Raw genomic sequence first — 19,185 nt, 5'->3', positions numbered from 1 at the left:
ATCCCATCTCTATTCCATCTGAATCCATCACACACAAGACACCAGAGTATTTGTCTCTCTCAAATCAGGTGTTATTGAAATACACAAATAGTAATTCAAAGGTAGGTGAGTTATTTCAACAGGCAAAATTCAGGTTGAGTGGGTGAAACAGATTAAGTAGAGAGGCTGGTAAACCGTGTTCCCTCTATCCATTGGATCCTGGGTAGGCAGGCCTATTCCTCTAATCCTTGTTCAACTTTCAATGGTTTCCTGAGCCAAACTGACCTTGCCAGTGTTTGCAATTTAGGCAGTTCCCCTGTCACAGACAGGCCTTATTCTTCCCTTAAGTGCTTCTCAGTCTGCTCCCTGCTTTGCTTGCTGCCCCTTTAGCCTGCTGCCCGCCCCAGCATTCATTTGGGAAGGCTGTGCCGTGCCACCTCTTATCAGGGAAAAAGGACTTGCCCACCCTTCATCTCCTCTCCTGAGGTTTTGGCTTGACCCAGAGGAAGAGCTTCTCCCTCTAATAACCTCTGTTACAAAATGTACAGTACACAGCAGTGGGTAGCAAACAAGCGAGACAAAGAACACTTGTGTCGCAAGGCTGTGGTGTGCTCCTCTGGTTTTATGTCTGCGACGTTTCTGGTGGGGGTCTTTAGAAAGCCAGAGTTAATGCAACAGTTCATAAGAAAAGGAGTGCAATTAGTGAGGGCTTCAGGAAGCATGCAAGGCAGGAAAATCGATCCTTGCAAACCTTGGCCTTAGCCTGGAATGAAGCAGTTTATGATCCTGATGCTTTTTGACCTGTCAGCATCGTGGTAGTATATAACAAAGGCTGCTGGTTTCCATCCCCGGAGCTGCACTGGAAACAGAGCGAGGAAAGGGGCAGAGGGCATTGTATTGCCCCCTCAGCTCTCCAAACACAAAAGAGACAGACTGCATGGAAAAAAAAAAAAAAAAGAGTTTGTAATAAAACAACAGCTCAGCACTGTTGCAGGCCCAGCAGCCCAGTAGGAGCCCCCGTGGTGTTGCATTCAGAAGGTCAGATACCCTCCTTCATTGTATCTTGACAAGGAGGCTCTGCAGTGAACTCTGATTTGCGACCAGCATCTTTTCATTTGTGTCCTGACCCATGTCCCGAGTCCTTGCTGCAAACTGGCGTGAGGTTGGGGGGATTCGAGGCCACTTTGCTCTGCTGTTGGCAGCCAGGTGGAAGACTGGCCAGCGAGAGGTGTGGGGGGAGAGGGAGGAGCAAAAAAAGGCATGTCTAAAAATCTGATACCTTTGTCTGGAAAATCCTAAAATGCTGCTGTTTGACTTGAGGATGCCAGGGACACAACGCACTGCCTTTGGGAGCCAGTTGCTCTGCCGTGCTTAGGGCTTCAGTGGCACTGCAGTCAGGTAGTGTTATAGGCACACGCACCTCTCGCCTCCAGTTCTCTTGATCCCATTGCTTTGATTTCCAGATTCAGTACTTTGAGGCTGAGGATAGAAAAGAAAGAGTTGAGAGAATATATATTTTTCTTTATTTTTTTTTCTCTCTCTTTTTTTTTTAATTTAATCAAAATCTCTGCAAGTGAGCTGAGAAAGGGGATGGGGGGGTGGGGGGGGTTGCTACAACACTATTACTGAGACCACTTGTGACACTTTCTCATTAGCCTGTGTAATGGGAAGCCAATCTGCTGCTCAGGAAGCAGCACTGCAGATGATTTTCAGCCACAGATGATGCAGCCTGGCTTTGAACTGCTTGGGCCTTGCTGTAACAACAGAAGCACCAGCAATATTCCCTTAATGCGCACTGACCTTTCCCTGACCTGGGAGACAGAGAGGGCTCCTGCTCGGGCTTATCACCATCCTTTTCTTCCGTACAGCTTTGGAGACTACAAGGAGGAAAATATTAAACCCTCTCTGCAAAAGGTGCAGAGTTTGTTTGGCTTCGGCACAGCAAGGGGAGAGAAGCGCGCTTGTTTACCCTTCCCCTGTGGACATGCTGAGGACATTTGAACCGTAAAGGGCAGTGATGTGGGGTGAGGGCAAAGATACATGTTTTGGCACTCAAAAGATCTCTTCCCCACCCCTTTTGTTGGGCTCACACAACCTGCAGTCAGCAGGAAACCTGTCCCACACAGGACGAAGCTGGGCAGAGCAGGGAGTTCCTGAACGTAGAGAAATCCATCGAGCCTCATGCTTTGAACACGAAACACTCTGAACTGACTCCTGCCTCGTGCTTTTAAGCTGATACTGCTTGTACTACGTGCAGTTGCAGAACCACAGGCTTTTCATTTCCATGTCCCATCTTAGCAGGAGAGAGACCGGGGATGCGCCAAGCTGGGGCTCCTCTGATCTGGAGGCAGCCTGACGCATTACACAGCAGTAGGCCGGCACTGCCATGGGACCCAGTGCACCAAAATTTGAGTCCCCACAACACGATCCTAAATGAGAAGATGAAATATGAGGCAGATCTGAAGGAGTGGGCATTTGTCAGAAATATCTACCCCAAGAGGGAGCAGGGATGCCTCAGAGAGCCTGCCCGGGACGTGAATTGGTTGTGCCATTGGCATCAAACCTTGAACTGCTCCGGCATCGGTTGTCACCTTGGCTAATCATGCAAAGCAAATGCTGGACTGCTGCCCACTGCAAAGGAGCTGAGAAAAAAGGTCACGTTTTTCCAGAGTGCTGGCCGATTCGCCGCAGGGCTGTGAACTCTCCCTCTAATATATCTGCACAAACCGTGAGGTTATAAATCTTCCTCTAAAGGTGTAAGGGCTTCGTTCCAGCTACTTATCCTATCTAGGATCAGAAACCAGGGAAGAAGGAGCTTAAACATGTTCCTGGCAAAAAGTTGAAACAAATTGCAGAGTCACAGGGCAAAGCCTTCCTGCACGGAAAGCCCAAGAGCCAATTGCCCTCACCTGCTAACCCTGGCACCTCTCACCTCTCAGTGATACTGCTGGCTGCTTTTTTTTGAGAGCAAACCTGAGCGTTTACATAAAATTCGTTAAAAACAAATGTTTGCAACATTAATTTCTGGGTTTGGTAGTTCTGGCGTTTCTGATGTTTCTCCTGGTACCGATGTTTTCCTCCTGCAGTGCACAGAAAGCCCCCGGTGCTGTGCAGGCTCCAGGTCTGATTGGCTTGGTACAGTCTCTGCCCTCTGCTCTGAGATCTCCTCATGGGTCCTCGCCCCAATTTGAGATCAATCTGAACATATCCTCTCACAAAATGACTAGACCCGATCTCAGCACACTCCTGCTCCACATTCTGCTAAGTTGATTATAGGGCTAATTGGATACAGGGAACAAAGCAATTTAACTTCCCTGGAAGATGACAGCACTGAAATGCCCAGAGCCATTGCGAGTAGCTCTGTGCTGGAGCTAATTTTTCCACCTCGCTTACCACGGGCAGCCTTCACGCACCGGAAGATTTAGGGCAATACTTTTCATCAGAAAAGAAACAGAGTGCACGGGAACACGCTGCACCAGCCCAGGACATTAGTTCGCTCGTTCTCTAATCTAGGCTGAGGTGTGCCCCAAAAGGCCCCTTTCACCACGGGGCGACCTGGGAGCCAGCAGCGTCACGCTGCCTAGGAAAAACGATGCAGAAGATGGAGTGAGCCCATGGCTGCTCTCTAAAGATAGCACAGGAAAATGGGCTGAGAATAGCAGGAGGAAAAAAAAAAAAAAAAAAAGAAAAAACGAGCCCCTTTGTCCCCTTTGCTGGCATTGCTCTATCCCAGACACACAGCAATGACATTGAACAACTTTGGGACGAGCTTTCTGGCCACTTGGGAAGAGGCTGCTGGGCAAGGGGAGTACACCCCTATGGTTTCTGAAGCCTCTCAAAGGACTTGTTTGCTGCTCGTACTCAACAGTGCTGCTTCCCCTTGGGTGTGGCAGTGAGCAGAAGCATTTTAAAAGTCTTAGCCTCTGGAAGGTCACCTCAAACACGACTCTGAAGACAACGACATGGGTAAATGTAGTTTGGGCCTCACCCACAGGCTCCAGCAGTAAGCTCCATCGTACCAAGGAAGCGTTCCCCTATAAAAACAGGAGGGCCTGTGTATGTAAAATGCCTCAGATGGTTCCCGGTGTGGATTGAGCACTGCCACATGCTTGAGCCATATTCACAGGCATCCTCCCGCGATGGATGCGGGGCTCTGCGGGGGGAGGGGGAAGGCAGCGCCCTAGGAAATGCAACCTGTTGTGTGTCAGCATTTCACCCCCTTTCCCAAACAAAGAGCAGCTGGGAGAGCACCTCCACCCTAAATGCAGATTTATTAACCCTCCGCACCAGGAAAGCCAAGGTCAAGGGTTAAAGCTCGGCTTTATCCATCACCTCTTGATATGACCTTGGTGGGGCTTTTTGCAAAGGGCAGGGACAGTTGACGCTGTAATGAGTTGCTCTTCCCGGGAGACCCAGCATGATGAAAAAGTGCCGAACATCCACCTTCATGTACCAGGGCAAGAATACAGGTTTGATTGGTAATAAGTTTCCCATTAAAAATACATGAGAAGTTACCTCGGAGAGAGAGAGAGAGGAGACCCCACAGGATAAACCCCGCTCAGCCAGCTTTTAATGAAGGCAATTACATCCATTTATTTGAGACTTTCCTTCCCCATTCTTCTCCAAAGAAAACAGGCTCGTTTCAGGGAGGAAAACGAGAATGAAAAATAAATTCACGACTGTTGTTCTGTAACCGGGTCACTTACGTTTCGGTATGTGAATGACGGTCTTTTTAATATAACTAAGGTGGTGCATATGCAATATAAGCTTACAAGATGGTATAATAGCCACTTCAGAATGATTTTTTTATTTTGTTTTATTTTAATTCTGAGGAAATTAGTAGTTTCTAAAGGAGCAATGAAGATACAGCTTGGGTGGTCACTGAGACCACGGATTTTCATTAGTTAGCCAATACAGCCAACCATATGGGGAAGGATCTAATCTGTTTTGTTCCAGGGAACTACTGAGGCATTTATTCATCCCTCAGCCAAGACGAGATGTCACAAGTTTTGGTGTTTGCTTGAACTTTGCTTCAAAACACAGGAAGCTGAGTCTGCTCTTCCTTCAGTGCTCTGTCCTCCTCCACACACACTCAGGGATGTGTACCAAGAACCTGTTTGCTCAGTGGATCTGTTTCTCTGAACTTGAACTCCAATTTCATATTCATAACCAATGCAATCTGAAGCAGGGGAATTCACTGCAGACAGTAAAAGTCCTCTCTGTTCCTCCGAAACCACTGACAGCGACACTCAGAGCCCTGATGTTTTTGCAGGTAAGGGCAGGACGGGGACAGGCACCACCACTCCAGACTGGAGTGATGCCAGACAATAGTGACATTTCGTGCTGGACGAAGGTACAAAGGCTGTGCACAGAAACCATTTTACACACCTGTTTGCTAACAGAACGAAGCCAGGCAGATCAAATCGCCCTCAGGTGAGAACATTGCCTGGGTGCAGATGGAGTTCAGGTTTCGGTTTTAAAAGAGAGGTGCCTTGGAGCACTCACCTCATGATACCCAGTGAGTTCAGAGCAGGTGCTGTAAAACCCAGCTCCTTTAAAGTGCTCTCCAGCTGGGGACCAAAAGACAAAGAAACCGCAGTCACTGCTATCATTGAAAACTTCAGCCTTGGTTTAAAGAACTGATAACCCAGCATCGTGTGAACCTCAGCAGCCTCATAAACCCAAGGCAGATGTGGACCTGCAATAAGCCCAGCAAATGGCCATTTGGGTTCAAACAATCTGCAAAATCCACTGATTTTTCCCTGGGTAGCTACTCTGCCATTTAGGCAAAGTGGCTCTCTCATTTTTTCCTGATGCTGCATCTATAAGACAAATTTCCTTACCCAGGACCAGCAGACACTACTCTGGCTCCACCCTTGCCTTTCCCTCTCCCTGCCCCCATAAAACTATTATTTAAAAACAGGAAAAAATACCCTGGCAAGCAATCTTCCCCCCACTCTCCCTGCTATCTGTTTAAATATCCTTGACTGCAAGACATCCAGTACAGAACAGCCATCAATTTTTAATTCATTTAATCTCTTGGTAACAGTGTTCTCGTGAACTGAAGGGCCTCTGAGGAAGCTTCGGAGAAACCTCAGACGAGCATCTTTCCCTGGATCCAGGGCTGAGACACCGTGGATGCAGTGGACTCTGTGCAAATGAGTTAACAGGGAAAAGATATTTAAACTTGAGCACCTTTCACCCCGAGCCAAATGAAAACGCAGCGTAAGCCAGAGCTGTACCCTACCACGGCGCAGTGTGAGATGTGCACAAGCGAGAGAATTTCCTGCGTCAGAGTTGTTCATGATTCAGCAAACTCAGAGAGGAGCCCTCTGAGTAAACGTGTGGGTTGCCTGCGCTCCTGGTCCCACTACTGCTCCGTTCTTCTCCCAAGAAGCTCGGAGAACATCCTAATATGCTGGCAGTAATTAAATCCTGACTGCTCAAGTGCCTTGGAAGTCTCGAAAAGGGATAGCTTTTCTCCTCAAGCCTGTAGGTGCATGGGGAGATAATACAGTACATGCACTCTTCTCGAAAAAAAAAAAAAAAAAAAAAAAAAAAAAAAACACCTTTCTTTTACGAATGGGTGAATTGGTGCCTGCTTACTGTGTGAATGCTAATTCCCTCTGAGGGTGCTTTGGGGCAAGGAGTAAGAGGATTCTGAGTTATCTTCATATAGTGGGAGAGAACCCTACTCTGTCGTGCTGGGGTGTTGCATAAAAACCGGGAAGGAGCAAATCCCTGCCCCCAGTATCTTATGCTGTACTGAGACAGATTAAAAACTAACTGAGAGCTCCGGTTCCGTGGCAGCTGGAGATGGACTGCTTTATCTGAACACAAGCTCTTTGGATGTATAAGAACTGCTGCTCTCTACCCTTTTGGAAGGGGGTAGCAGGTCTGATCACACCGGCTGTGACAATGACCCTAACACATATAGCCACATCCACGGCATCTGAGCAACACGGTCAATGTGTGTGCATTTACAGCTCCGGATATCCAAAGCTACAGCCCTGTCCCACTGCACAGCACAGGCAAACACAGCCCCATAGCTCATTATCCAAAAAATATCCATGCAGGGAGGCTTCCTGGCAAGCTGCTGTGCAGGGACAGGCCCATGCCCCAGTCCTGCTCGGCTTCTAGAGGTCGAAGATGAATAATTCAGTCAGACTCAGTTGCAAAGAGGCCGTGACTCGTTCACAGGCACACTAAATCACACGACGTGATTTCCCACCTTCCCCTCTGCACCTTAACCTAACAGGCAGACTCCTACTGTACTGACAGGCAGCACACCAAGACCAGGCATTATGCTACGGAGCTGCTCAGAAAATGAACATGTTTTTTCTCAGGCTCCTCAAGATTATGCAACGCATAAGACATTCGGGGGTCTATTTTTCGCTAAACGATGAATAGAAAATCGTGATGCAAAATGTGGCCTCAATATTTAGTGCTAAAGCCCCTGTCACGACGCCCTCTGGTAGAGCTGCGGTTCAACCAGACGCGCGGATGCTGGGACAATTTGCATCGCTGCTATTTCTTGCAGAGACTTCCCCTAATCTGTGATGCCTTTTTCTAACCAGGTTATTTGTCACTTGCCCGCAGCAACCCCCGATTCTTTGCTTGTGAACCTCCTGCTCTGTTTCACACTATTAAGAACATTATTTTCCATTCTCCTGTCAGTGGAGAGCACTGGTGATTAGCACTGCAATATCTGGTCCCCTTTATTGAAAATGTTAATCCTTCCTTTTTGCAGGGTTTCTTTAGCCAGGGGTGCTAATACTTGGTTAATAGAATCAGGCTGCCTTTTTCTTCATCTTTTGTGTGCATGTGTGTTGGGGAGGGATTTTTTTTTTATCTTTTAGTCAGAATTTATCATAGTCTCTCTTTTGATTCTTTTTTTTTCTTTTTTTTTATTCTTCTTTTTTTTTTTCTCTTTTTTTTTTCTTCTTTTTTTTTCTTTCTCTTGAGTTTCCTTGTTTTTGTTTTTTTTTTGTTTGTTTGTTTTGTTTGTTTGTTTTTTATTATTTTTTTTCCATGATTATCTTAACACTTTTCTAACATTAGCACCCAGAACTCTCACTGTGTCCAATTATTCGGTGGCTTTTCTACTTTCTGCAGTCCTTAAAAAGGGCTGCAGTCCTTAAAAAGAGCGTGTCCCTGAAGGAGGAGTTACCTGTGCTCCTCATCGCCCCTCCACACTTAGTAGAAAGAGGGCTGAGCAGGGAGCCCTCCATCACCTGCTGTACAGATAAAGCTTTCTTTGACATTTCACAAGCCTCCCTTCAACCTGAAGACCCTTTCAGCATTCAGATGGCAAACAGCAGCGAAGTTCTCCACCCACAGCCCATAAGACATTCTTCTGAGGAGAAAGTTTAATGTGGAGCATCCGTCACCTGTTGTAGCTTCAGGGATCACCATCCACGTCCCATATGGACAGGGGAGGCTGCTGAGCTCCACGTGCAGACCAGGGAAGGCTGCGGGATGAAACGCAGGCCAGGTTTGTGTTGTGCTACAGTGATGCAGTCTTTTAATGCTCATCAGTAGTAGTTCAGTGAAAGCTCTTCTTGTTTTGATGTGAAGAGCACGGATCCTACCTCCCACAAATTGCTGTTGTGATGACTTTCTTTCAAAGTAAAGGCATCACCCAGAGCAAAGTAATCACCAAGGAAAGAAAAGTGCCAAGTCATCTGGAGCTCTGTCCCTCCTGATTGCAATCATATCTTATTTTCAGGTAGAGAGAAGCTCTTGTGGCAGCAGAGGTAGGAAGCAGTGGCTGTTCAGCGTCTTGTTGTGGGTATGGGGACTCTGAGGCCGTTTTCAAGGTATCCCAGCACACAGGTGCTCCTCCACTGGGGACAGTTTCAGCAGGCAGACCTAGAGTTGGACGGAGCTATGGGAATGGGCTGAATCCCATCTGAGGTGGCCAGCAGCAAGGGGAGGACACCTGGGGCCTTCCCTGCCTCTTCCACAAATAACCAGCATGAGTTCGTAGCAGTTCTCACTTCAGTCCCTTCTCCTAAATTCCCATTAAAACATGCCTGTGCTGTACATAAGGCTCCCCCACAGGTGCAGAGGTGGGGAGGTGTCGCCCACAGAGGTGAATAGGGCCCAGCCACAAATGCAAGGAGCCCCTCCAGCCCCCTGCCATCATGATGGCCCTTCAGGAGCCTGCAGCAGATGCCATCCTGTGGCAGGAAGGCAACATTGCAAGAGGAGGCAACCACACCGGCCTTGGGCCGCACCATCCTCGGAAAAGTTGTGTCTGGTCGTGACTTAATTACAAAAACACCCAGGATGTCTGTGGGCTGTGGTGAAGATGTGAGTGACATCCATCTCTAATTATGTTAATTGCACAGCTTCTTCTTTTTTTTTTTTTTTTTAGAAGCCCTGAGGCTTTTGTTTGCAGGGAATAAATAAAGAGGGATTAGTTAACGTTTATCCGTGTTTTCCCAAGTCTTTACAGAATAACTGTTATGTGTAATTAAGTAATTTGACTGTCCTTGACCAAGCTGATAGCAAATTGCCAGTGTAGGAGAAGGCATTACTTACAAAGTCCCATTGCGTTTTACGAATAGATTACATGGATCTGGGATTTATTGATTGTCATTTGTTTATTTATTTATTTATTTTGACAGGAACAACTGGAAATGATGGCCTTATGAAGGTGGAAACGCAATCTGCTTTGACAAGCTGTCTTTGCCTAGTAGCATGGCTTGTCTCTCTGTCTGTGCTCTCCACAAAGGCTCTGCACTGAGCCATCTGCATGGCAAGTCTTCTCATTCACAGCTTTCCCTTGGCCAGAGTCAAACATACGCCGGTGGGATATACTCAGGTAGCCTTTACTAAGCAATACCATCCTGGATTCGTCCTCTGTGATCCAGTTAACTAATCTATAAATAATTCACACTCTTCTAGGATCCATCTTAGCTGCTTCCCCCATGCTTTGCTGCCTCTCAAATCGCTAATCCATATACCTCTCCTTTCCTTTCCTTTTTTTTTTTTTTTAAATCTGCTTTCATTGAGGTTTCCCATATAATTGTCACCACAGATTGATGAGTTTCTCTTCAGGAACCAAGAAGCAATGATGTGCAGAGAGGATGTAATACCATCCGGTCTCGAAATAGATTCCCTTGTCCAAGATACAGAAATCATTTCATTTACTTACCTTCAAGGTACTTCATTGAGCAGGGTAGACTGCTACAGATTCCCAAGGAATGCATTCTCCGTACAACAGAGACGAGATATTCCATCTTAAAATTTATTAATCTTATTACACTGTTGTTTTTTTAAATATACATTAATTTAGTGTAATCACATAAACATATGTCACATTAAACACTCTCACCACTCAGCCAACAGAAGGCTTGGAAGCACGTCCACAGCTCCTGACAAATGGCAAAGAGGAAAAAAAAATATCTTCCAAAGAAACACTGCACTGAGGAATGTACGTGCCAGGAGACCTGGCCAGAATGGGTTACAGCCAACCACCGTGTGCTGTGGAGAAAGTGGCACCAGGTCATCAAAACTGAAAGGCAGCAACTAATTGTAATTAAAGGGCTTTATTTATTTATTTGTTTGGCTTCCCCTGGGAACTAGCACTCAGGGTGGAAAATGAAAGTCTTTCACCAAACCCTTCAGTTGTGTGGCTTTGTCTTCCAAGCACGCTGAGGGAAATGAGGGGAGGAGATTCAATAAGTGCAGCTAGGAGAAACCTGGGATACCGCCAAGAGTCGTGATCTGGACAGTGCCAAGACGGCAGGCGGCACGGAGAGGAGGGGCTGCTTCCGAAAGAAGTTTTGTAGAGATTTTATCCCTGCCAGGCCCGCCTCCCCTCAGCCCTGAAAGTAAACCGTGATGTAAGTCAGCCTTTTTTAGTACATGCACAACCTCTGTTCCGATAAATCAGTACGTGCTCGTGGTGCTGCTATTTCTCAAAGAAACCTAAATGAGTTGCACTCAGAGATGCCAATGCACAGGCAGTATTTGGGGTACCCTTGGTCTTGATGGGCACGGGGCAGCTCATGCCTGTAGGTAGATGGGCTGAGCCAGTCCAGCTTCCTGGGGCAGGGGATTTCAGGGTTTGCTTCTCTGCTGGCCTGGCCTGGCACACAGGCAGCAGAATATGCCCCAGGGACCTTGCATGGGTGACCTTCCTTGAGGCTGTGGGCCCTCAACCCCTGCCTGTGTCCAGAAATCCCTAGGGAACTTCATCTCCCCTCTCTCAGGCCACCTTTGGCATGAAGGTGTTCCTCTCCTCTCCTTCATCTCACATACAACAGCACCAGCTCTTACAGTTTTCATTTTTCTCTGACATGGGGAGACACAAAACATCCTTCTTCTGTAGCCCAGTCGTGTCTGTTTGACTGCACAAAACAAAGGTAGAAAGAATCCCAAAGAAGCAAACAACCACATGATACTACTCTCATAGCTTTATGACAGAGAACAAGCATGTCAGAAACCTCTTGCTTTTTCCCCTGGAACCTGTCTTTTTATGTAGGCACTTCTTAAAACCGAATAAAAAAAATAAAAAATAAAAAAAAGCCTTCACTTGGTTTCCCTTTTAAGTTGCAGTGGGGAAAATCACACAACATCTCTGAACCCAGCCCATGGCTCCCCTCAGCCAGCGGTCTCTTTCACTGCAGTACCCACGGGACATCCCTGCTGGCTCGGGCTCTGCTCGTCGCTGGTGCTGGCCCATTCTCCCAGGAGAATTTGGCAAGGCTGCCAACCCTTTCCTGGCCCTGTGCCACATGGGTTCGGATGCAGAGAGGATGCAGGACCACCACCGAAGCACAGCCCTGTCAGAGCTGTCATCAGTTCGAGGATAAATATAGCTTACGGTGGTCAAAAAAATTCAAGAGCACCTGACTTTCCTCCTCTAGAAGGGAATACCTCAGCCCCATCACACAAACTTTCTTTCCTTGGCTGTCTGAGAGCCCCGTGAAGCCCAGGAGCTAGGATTTAGTTAGTCCCTGCATCCCTACACATTCACTGAAAAGCTCCTAGGCTGGGAAGATGCTGTGGAGCAGCTCTTTCTCTCCAGGCACCTGGGTCTCTTCAGCTCATTAGCAGTAGAATAGAGGCCATCTATAACAGATTTTTCTTTCATCTGATTGCTGATTGTGTAGAAACTCTTGCTGTAACACCTTCTCCCCACTCAATTTTTAACAGACTTGGACACAAATCCACCGTATTCAGCGATGCATCATCATTCCTTATGAAATCCTGGAGTGTTTGAGGATGGCTTTTAATTTGGAGGGCTGCAGAGAACATTGGCTCTCTCCTGATTCCGGGCTCTCAGCTGCTGCAGGGATCAGGGACAAATGAAATGGATAAACACTGAGTTGTGTGCTTGCTGACTGAGCCTCTCTCCTCTTCAGAGGCAGTTCCATTTTTGTAAAGGATTTGCTCTTGCTTTAATATTTTTAATTAATATTTATTACAATAGTTGCATTTTTCAATCCCTTGTATGTGCTGGGCACTGTGGAGATTTAACATAGGGAAAAGAGACAATTCCCCTAATCACTGGTGAAAGATCAAATAGTTGTAGTCTCCTAAAGATGGAAAACATTATTTACTCTTCCAGCTTTTCTCATAGGGCACTGCCCATTTTGTTTTACATGGTGCCAACAAGACACTTAAATTTCCTGGACATAATAACCCCTTCTACCTTGGCAGCTCAGCAAGCGCAGGCTTTCTCTGAAATCTCCCTAATCAATTGACTCCGCCAAGTCTTTTGCTTAAGAAATCCTGCAAGAGCTTCCAGCATTTTCCCACAAGTGATAGGAAATTAATGGGTTTGTAGTCTCCTGGTCAGTCTCTTGGCCTTTCATTGTCTTACCAGGCACACGCTGGCCTGCTGGGAGACGTGTGCTGAACTGATAAAGAAGCTGGATGAGGTTAATTTCATGTCCCACTTTCTTTTTGCATTCTTGGACCCACTCATGTCAAAATGTTGCAACAACCGTGGAAAAGATAAAAAGACCAAAGTCCCTCAATACAGGCACTTCTCACTTCATGATTAATCCAGCATCCTACATGTCCTAGGAAGTCAACGCATGCTACTCCAAATCTGTCTTGCATTTAAGATCTGAGCCCAAATTCAAATGAGCATATTCTTAGAATATATTTGGGTGCCTCATTGTACATGCAAATAAAATATTGATAAAAGCAATTTAAGGACCCAGAAAACATAACTTTATGCCTCTGTCAAGCAATCCAAACCAAAACAGTATATGAAATCGTTACATTTTTAAGCAGTGTTATTTTAAGCACACAACTGCTTTCTGAATGCTATTTTCTCTGTCATATGTTTAGAGTCGCTGTCCTTAAACAACAGACTTTTCTTAGAAAGAACAGCAACAAACAGGGTTTTGTTCTTTTTTCTAAACAGTTTCAGCTCTGTTCCTGCCTTTTACTAGAAATTGCTTCTTTTCCAGGTATTTCTGTAAAAAAAGAAAAACACACAGAAATAGCTAATGGCTGTACCCCACTGCACATGTGTATGTTCACACTTTCTACACTCTCCTTTTGGCCATCAGTCATGCTGCACGTATGACAGAGCTCATCTCTTCTTCCTTCAGAGAAATGCTGCAGTAAATCCAAACACCAAGAATAACTCCTACCCTAAGCCACAGAGGACATTTCTGTGAAGCAGAACCTGAGTTCAGACTGCTAATAGTTTCCTGCTCTCTCAATGTAGGTGTCCAGCTTAACTGCTCCCCTAAAACAGGTAGGTATCTGTGGCCCTGGGCTTTGAGGACAGGCATTGGTTGTGAGGCTGAGGAGGTGCTCCAGGAGCTGAGGGTTCTGGAACCAACTTCTTCAGCATCCTTAGACCGGCATCCCACCACCAAGCCATTGCAAACCCTGGGCAGGAACGCTCCCCACACCTTCTTGTGGTACTGAACCATTCGCTGCACAGCCATGAATACAGACACAACAGGCTGAGAAGGAAGGGCAGGCAGAAGAGACTTTGGTCAGCCTAGCTGTGAAGAAAACAGCCTGGGAGAGGTGTTACACAAGCATCCTGGTTTGTTTCTGTTTAATTTCTCTCTGATGATAGCCTAAAATACACACAGGAGTGCAGCAATGAGAGCTCCGGTTCTGGTCCTTGGTGAGGTTATTGCCTGCCCGGGACTGTCCTTCATATGATGGGAGCTCTAAATCACGATGAGCGTTTTTGCATGCCAATCATATATTCACAGATCACAATCCCTGATATTTTTTAGAGCTTTCTCCGGTGTTCTTCAGTCAGCAGAAAATTACTCATTGCCCCCTAAGCCACTGGACAGGAGAAAACAGGAACCTGAAGCAATATTGCTAAAGCTTTATCTCACTGCACACTATCACATATAACCTTGCTTACCAGTAAAATATATTTGATTTGTACAGTCACCATAAACGATAATAACAGGTGTCTCAGGAAAGCGAGAATAATAGTTGGAGACAAGAAGATAATGTATTTCATTCGCAAGCCAATTTATGTGTGCTATCGCCTAGAGAACTCCTTATTTCTGTTGCTGTTGTTGGCCTGTGCTTCTGGCCAGCATCTTGCAACATTTCATTTGAAATCAGCATGCATTTTCCTGAGGAGATTGATAACCAGCTCTTCCTTGTTCCTGGGTGCACAGGTGCTTGAGTGACTTTTTTGACTATAATGTTGTAGGAGTCTGGCACAGACACTTTCTTTGGAGGGGTCATGGAAAACTTTGTTTCTGGGCTTACTGCTATAGTCTCTGAACAGAACGTCATTAATTAGCGACCTCTTTTATTCAAGCTAAGATAATAAAATTATTTTATTATCTAAAAGTGAAGGTAACTTCTGCAGGAGTGGAATTCCAGGGGATTCTCACCCCTTTATTTAATAATGAGCAGCTGGATAAATGTTGCTGCATGTCCTGGAAGAAGACCACAAACTCTTCTCACCAGTTTGGATCCCCAGCTCCCCCAGCAATGCTGTCTCTTGAAAGGTACTCAATACTTGACACATTTTACCTCCAACTACTATAATCAGCGCACCGCTTATAATCTATACCTTACTGTTATGCCTATCTCAAATAATCCCTCAGTGGGTATAAAACATCGTCTTCCTGACAGTGCTTTTCCAAACCTCTCTCTGTGCCAACAGCACCGCCGCTGACAGCCTGTGCTCCTCCTCCCAGCAGGCTGGCTAGGACATGCCTAACACCCTGTTTAGTTCAAGTCAGCTTGTTCACCATTTTGTCCACCAATCTTAAAAGGAAGGCCTCAAAGCAAATGGTCCTGATGCCATTCCCTGGTGACATCATTTCCATGGACTTTTGGGCAGTGACAGCGTTCGGCAATGGCTGTCACATCCAGAGCAATGTCTGGCAGAGCACTATCAGCCCAGGCAACTGCTATGGTCCAAAAAAAAAAAAAAATGTTCACCAGAAACTTCTCCTCTTTCCTCATATAGGTCAAGGAGTAAGGAAAAGGTAGAGCAAAGCGGGATCCCATTGAAGGCTCTTTCTGTGGTTGTGACTGCTGATGCCTGCAGGTTGTGGCAAGACAGGAAAACCATTGTAGATCTGGATATTTCTTCTCAGCCACTGGTTATTGCCATTCCCTGTGGTTTCTCCATACTTCAAGCAGCTCCATGATCTGTTTTTATGGTCTCTAGTTTTGTGACTTGCTTTTTTTCTTTTCTGCCTCCAGACTTGCTCCCGAAGCTATTTCAGATTCTCTATAATTACAGTCAACATTATGGGAGTACTAGCATATGCCCTAAGGTTCAATACAAGCGAGGCAGCTGCCTAGAAATTTTTATTTTGTTGTCAAGGGTTAATTAGCTTCACAGCAGCCCTTTTTTATCTCCCACTCTCACTGCCTTGGAAATTTAAAGATTTTTTATTGTTACAGATCAGCCTGATGTTTCATGAGCTCTGAAATTGAAAGATGGACTCAGAAACCTTAGATCAATCACAGGCTATGATAGGTCTTCACCTTCTCTTTACGCTATCAGTTTAAAAACATACCGCTCATTTCAAGGGCAGTGCAATGCTTTTCTGCAACAATTTAATAGATAACTACCTCTGTCTGGGTGGATACAAGATGATTAAAAATACCAAGTTCCTCAGGACCACCTGTTGTCAAAAATAAAGCTGCCTTCTGTCTTATTTTACCTTTGCAGAGATGACCTAAAGCTATCTTTTTACTTTCCTCAGTTATTTGCCAGGTTCCTGGAAAACTCAGTGCTGCTTGTCTGGCACTCAGAGCCACCAAGTGCGCCAGAGGTGGGCATCCTCTGGCATCTCAAGCTCTAGCATGGGGTTAGCCCAAACCTCTGAAACACACCACAGCTTGTTCCAGCTGGCTCTTGGCAGGCTCCCTCAAAGCTACCTTTCCTTCCTGCCTTTTGTGATAATTTGCTGGTCAGATTGATGGTGTGCTGCCACCACCAGCCACACTTTTCTGGTCCCAGCCTCTGGGCTGGCTCTCAGGTGTTACAGTCACAGAATCACAGAATCATTCAGCTTGGAAAAGACCTCTAAGATCACCTGGTCCAACCTTTAACCTCGTGCTAAAGTCCACCACTAAACCAGGCTTCTAAGATGCACATCCACACATTTCTTGAAGACCTCCAGGGATAGCAACTCAACCACTTCCCTGGGCAGCCTACTCCAAGGCCGCACAGCCCTTTCGTAAGGAAATTTCTCCTGACATCTGACCTCAACCTTTCCTGGTGAAACCTGAGGCCATTTCCCCTTGTCTTATCACAGATCCTCCTTCTGGAGGATCTGTGATAAGGATTTCTTGTAGATATGTGTCACGTTTGCTAGCCACCAGTCAGAGTATTATGTCAGAGTAAGGGAAGTCAGCTCTCTGTGGTGGAACAGGCTGGCTGATCCACAGCTCTGGAGGAGGCCAGGATAATGGAGATCTTCCTGGAGAAGATCCTCAGTCTATGGAACTGTTGTCTGCATCAGTCTAATGCTGCTGCCTGTGTTGCTGCATCTGAGATTTGCAGTTAAAGGTCTCCTGACATATCTGTGCTTCGTCCACATTCTTTGATCCAAGGGATAGAATATCTTCATGTTTGTCCATTGACTACAGCTTCAGTCACACTTTCAGCCTGGCTACAACCAGAGTTTATGGAATAGAAAACCAGAACAGACACGAGTAGCTATATCATATATAACCCCTAAATGGATTTCCCACAGCTTATTTTCCTTAGTATGAAGTGACATTCTCTCTTTTGTAGGGGCTAAGACACTGCTGAACCTAACGGAGGAAGCCATAAGTAGACATCACTGTCAATGGAGAAGATTGAGGCCATTTAGCTCGTGACCCATTAGTAGTACACAGAAATCTCACAGCACTGTTTATTCTGTCACCAGCACAGACAGGGATGGGATAACACCACTAGGCTGGAGGGAACCAAAAAGTTTCAAAGCATTACAGGAGCCTTCCTAAGCAAGAATCAGACTTTCAGGTACAAGCTTTCCCTCTGTTTAAACCACCAAAACATTGAGTCTTGAAATTGGCAATGGGTATGCTGGGTCGTATGATGAAAGGTATGCCCTGGAAGCATGCCTATAAACAGTGCTCTGCTAGGTGGTAAGCTGCCCACCAGCAAGTCCTGCCATAGGCTTTATCCTCTTCTAGATCCCATGTGCCCACTGAGGCTGGTCAACAAATAACCAAGGTGGCAGTCCTGATGCACATTGTCCCAAAGCAGTGAAAAGCCTCAGGCTTCCATTTGGCTGCAAATGAATGAGAAGCAGGTTTGCCTACCATCCAATGCAGAGCTGAGAGCCAGCTCTGTGATGCTCACATCCAGCTCAAGAGATTTGCCAAATGACTGAGAGAGACGTGGTACATTAGTTCAATGGGCTTGTAAAGAGAAGAACCAAAAGCATTTTAGGTTAGATCAGCTCAGCTGGAACAGGACTTCTACCCAAAACACCCACTGGAACATCTAGTGAGGGTGGTTGTTTACCTGTCTTATTACCCAAATTTCTGAGTATTCACTCTCATAGTTTCATTGCTGCTCCAGGGACACCCAACAGGAGAAAAATCCTACTTAAGTGCATGATAGTTCTACAGTTTTTCTCTCAAATCCCAGCTTAAAAGGACAGAGAACATGCAAGTGAAGTTACTTACCCAGTTCAGCTGGCAACTGCCAATGAGGTAAATAAAAAATCCACGCTCCCACCCCATAAATATTCTTTACTAAGCACTCTAACAGCACCTCTTCCTGTAAACCTCTGATGTTGCCAAGTCTCATCTATGGGAAGAGCACACTTGCAGAAGTAGATTCTCCTAATAAGTTACTCTTGTGTTCTTAGTGAACTCCAGTATCAGGAAGTGTTTTTCAAGTGTGTCATGGAAAATGAGTTTCTTGCCATATTCCTTAATTGGATTGCATTTTAATCAACCATTTAACCAATAATGGAAGACATTTACATTTTGGGATTTTCTGCCTCAAAAACAGCTCCTCCTTCCAGATCCCACTTTAAACCCATAGACATGAATCATGACATCACAGTCATTTCCATGGAAAGAAACTTGCATCACAACCTTTGTTGCGTTATCAAACAGAAGCAGCTGGGTAATGTGGGTGAATAATCCTGTTCTGTATATTCAGCAATAGCAAAATGAATACTGAAAATTACTAGCAAACTAAATAGCTACTTCTATAAATACTCCCTTTTCAAAAGTTCACCCTATTTTAAAAGCCACTTGTTAAACGCTATTTAGTATATATATAAAAGCTGATGGATGAAGACCAAAGTCCTTGAAGCAAACACAGGAAAAATACCTCATAGCTAAAAGCAATGTAAACTTCCCTAACAGTTTGTCTTGTCTGTATGCTTTTTTTTTTTCCCCATCAGCCATGAAAAGGCAGTTTACTCTCTATCAATACAGACTGCTAGGGCATTTTGTTTAAAATAAATACAAATGAGCATCCTACATGAGTTGCCACAGCACTTTCCACCACTGCCTTTCATTTCTCTCAAAGCTGAGAGGCAACATTAAGCCCCTACTGGGATTTTGAGCCACCCATTTTCTCCATGAAGTGGAGACAAGTAGACAAGCAATAAGCAAACCGACCTAACTGGGGCCAAATGTAAAGCTGATACCAGTGAGCACAAAACACCTGAAAGGAAAAAAAAAAAATAAAAAACCCTTTCTGATCTGAGTTGGCTGGGAAATCAGGAAGGATATTCAACCAGCACGTTGTTA

At 45.6% G+C, this 19,185-nt stretch overlaps 1 long non-coding RNA gene across 1 annotated transcript in view; it reads right to left on the bottom strand.

Moving 5' to 3' along the window:
- The window catches only part of LOC137854501 (uncharacterized), a 38,317-nt gene extending 20,042 nt beyond the window's left edge, over window positions 1–18,275 (bottom strand). Inside the window, exons 1-2 of the long non-coding RNA XR_011095195.1 lie at window positions 18,103–18,275; window positions 1,259–1,458 (exon numbers count right to left, since the gene is read on the bottom strand). This is a non-coding gene — a long non-coding RNA (uncharacterized lncRNA). The remainder of the gene's footprint in view (window positions 1–1,258; window positions 1,459–18,102) is intronic.
- Between the last annotated feature and the right edge of the window lie 910 nt (window positions 18,276–19,185).

This window comes from Anas acuta, chromosome 3 (assembly GCF_963932015.1).
Source record: "Anas acuta chromosome 3, bAnaAcu1.1, whole genome shotgun sequence".
Lineage (NCBI taxonomy): Eukaryota > Metazoa > Chordata > Aves > Anseriformes > Anatidae > Anas > Anas acuta.
Note: the sequence above shows the minus strand (reverse complement) of the source record. Positions and strands in the feature narration are given on the sequence as shown.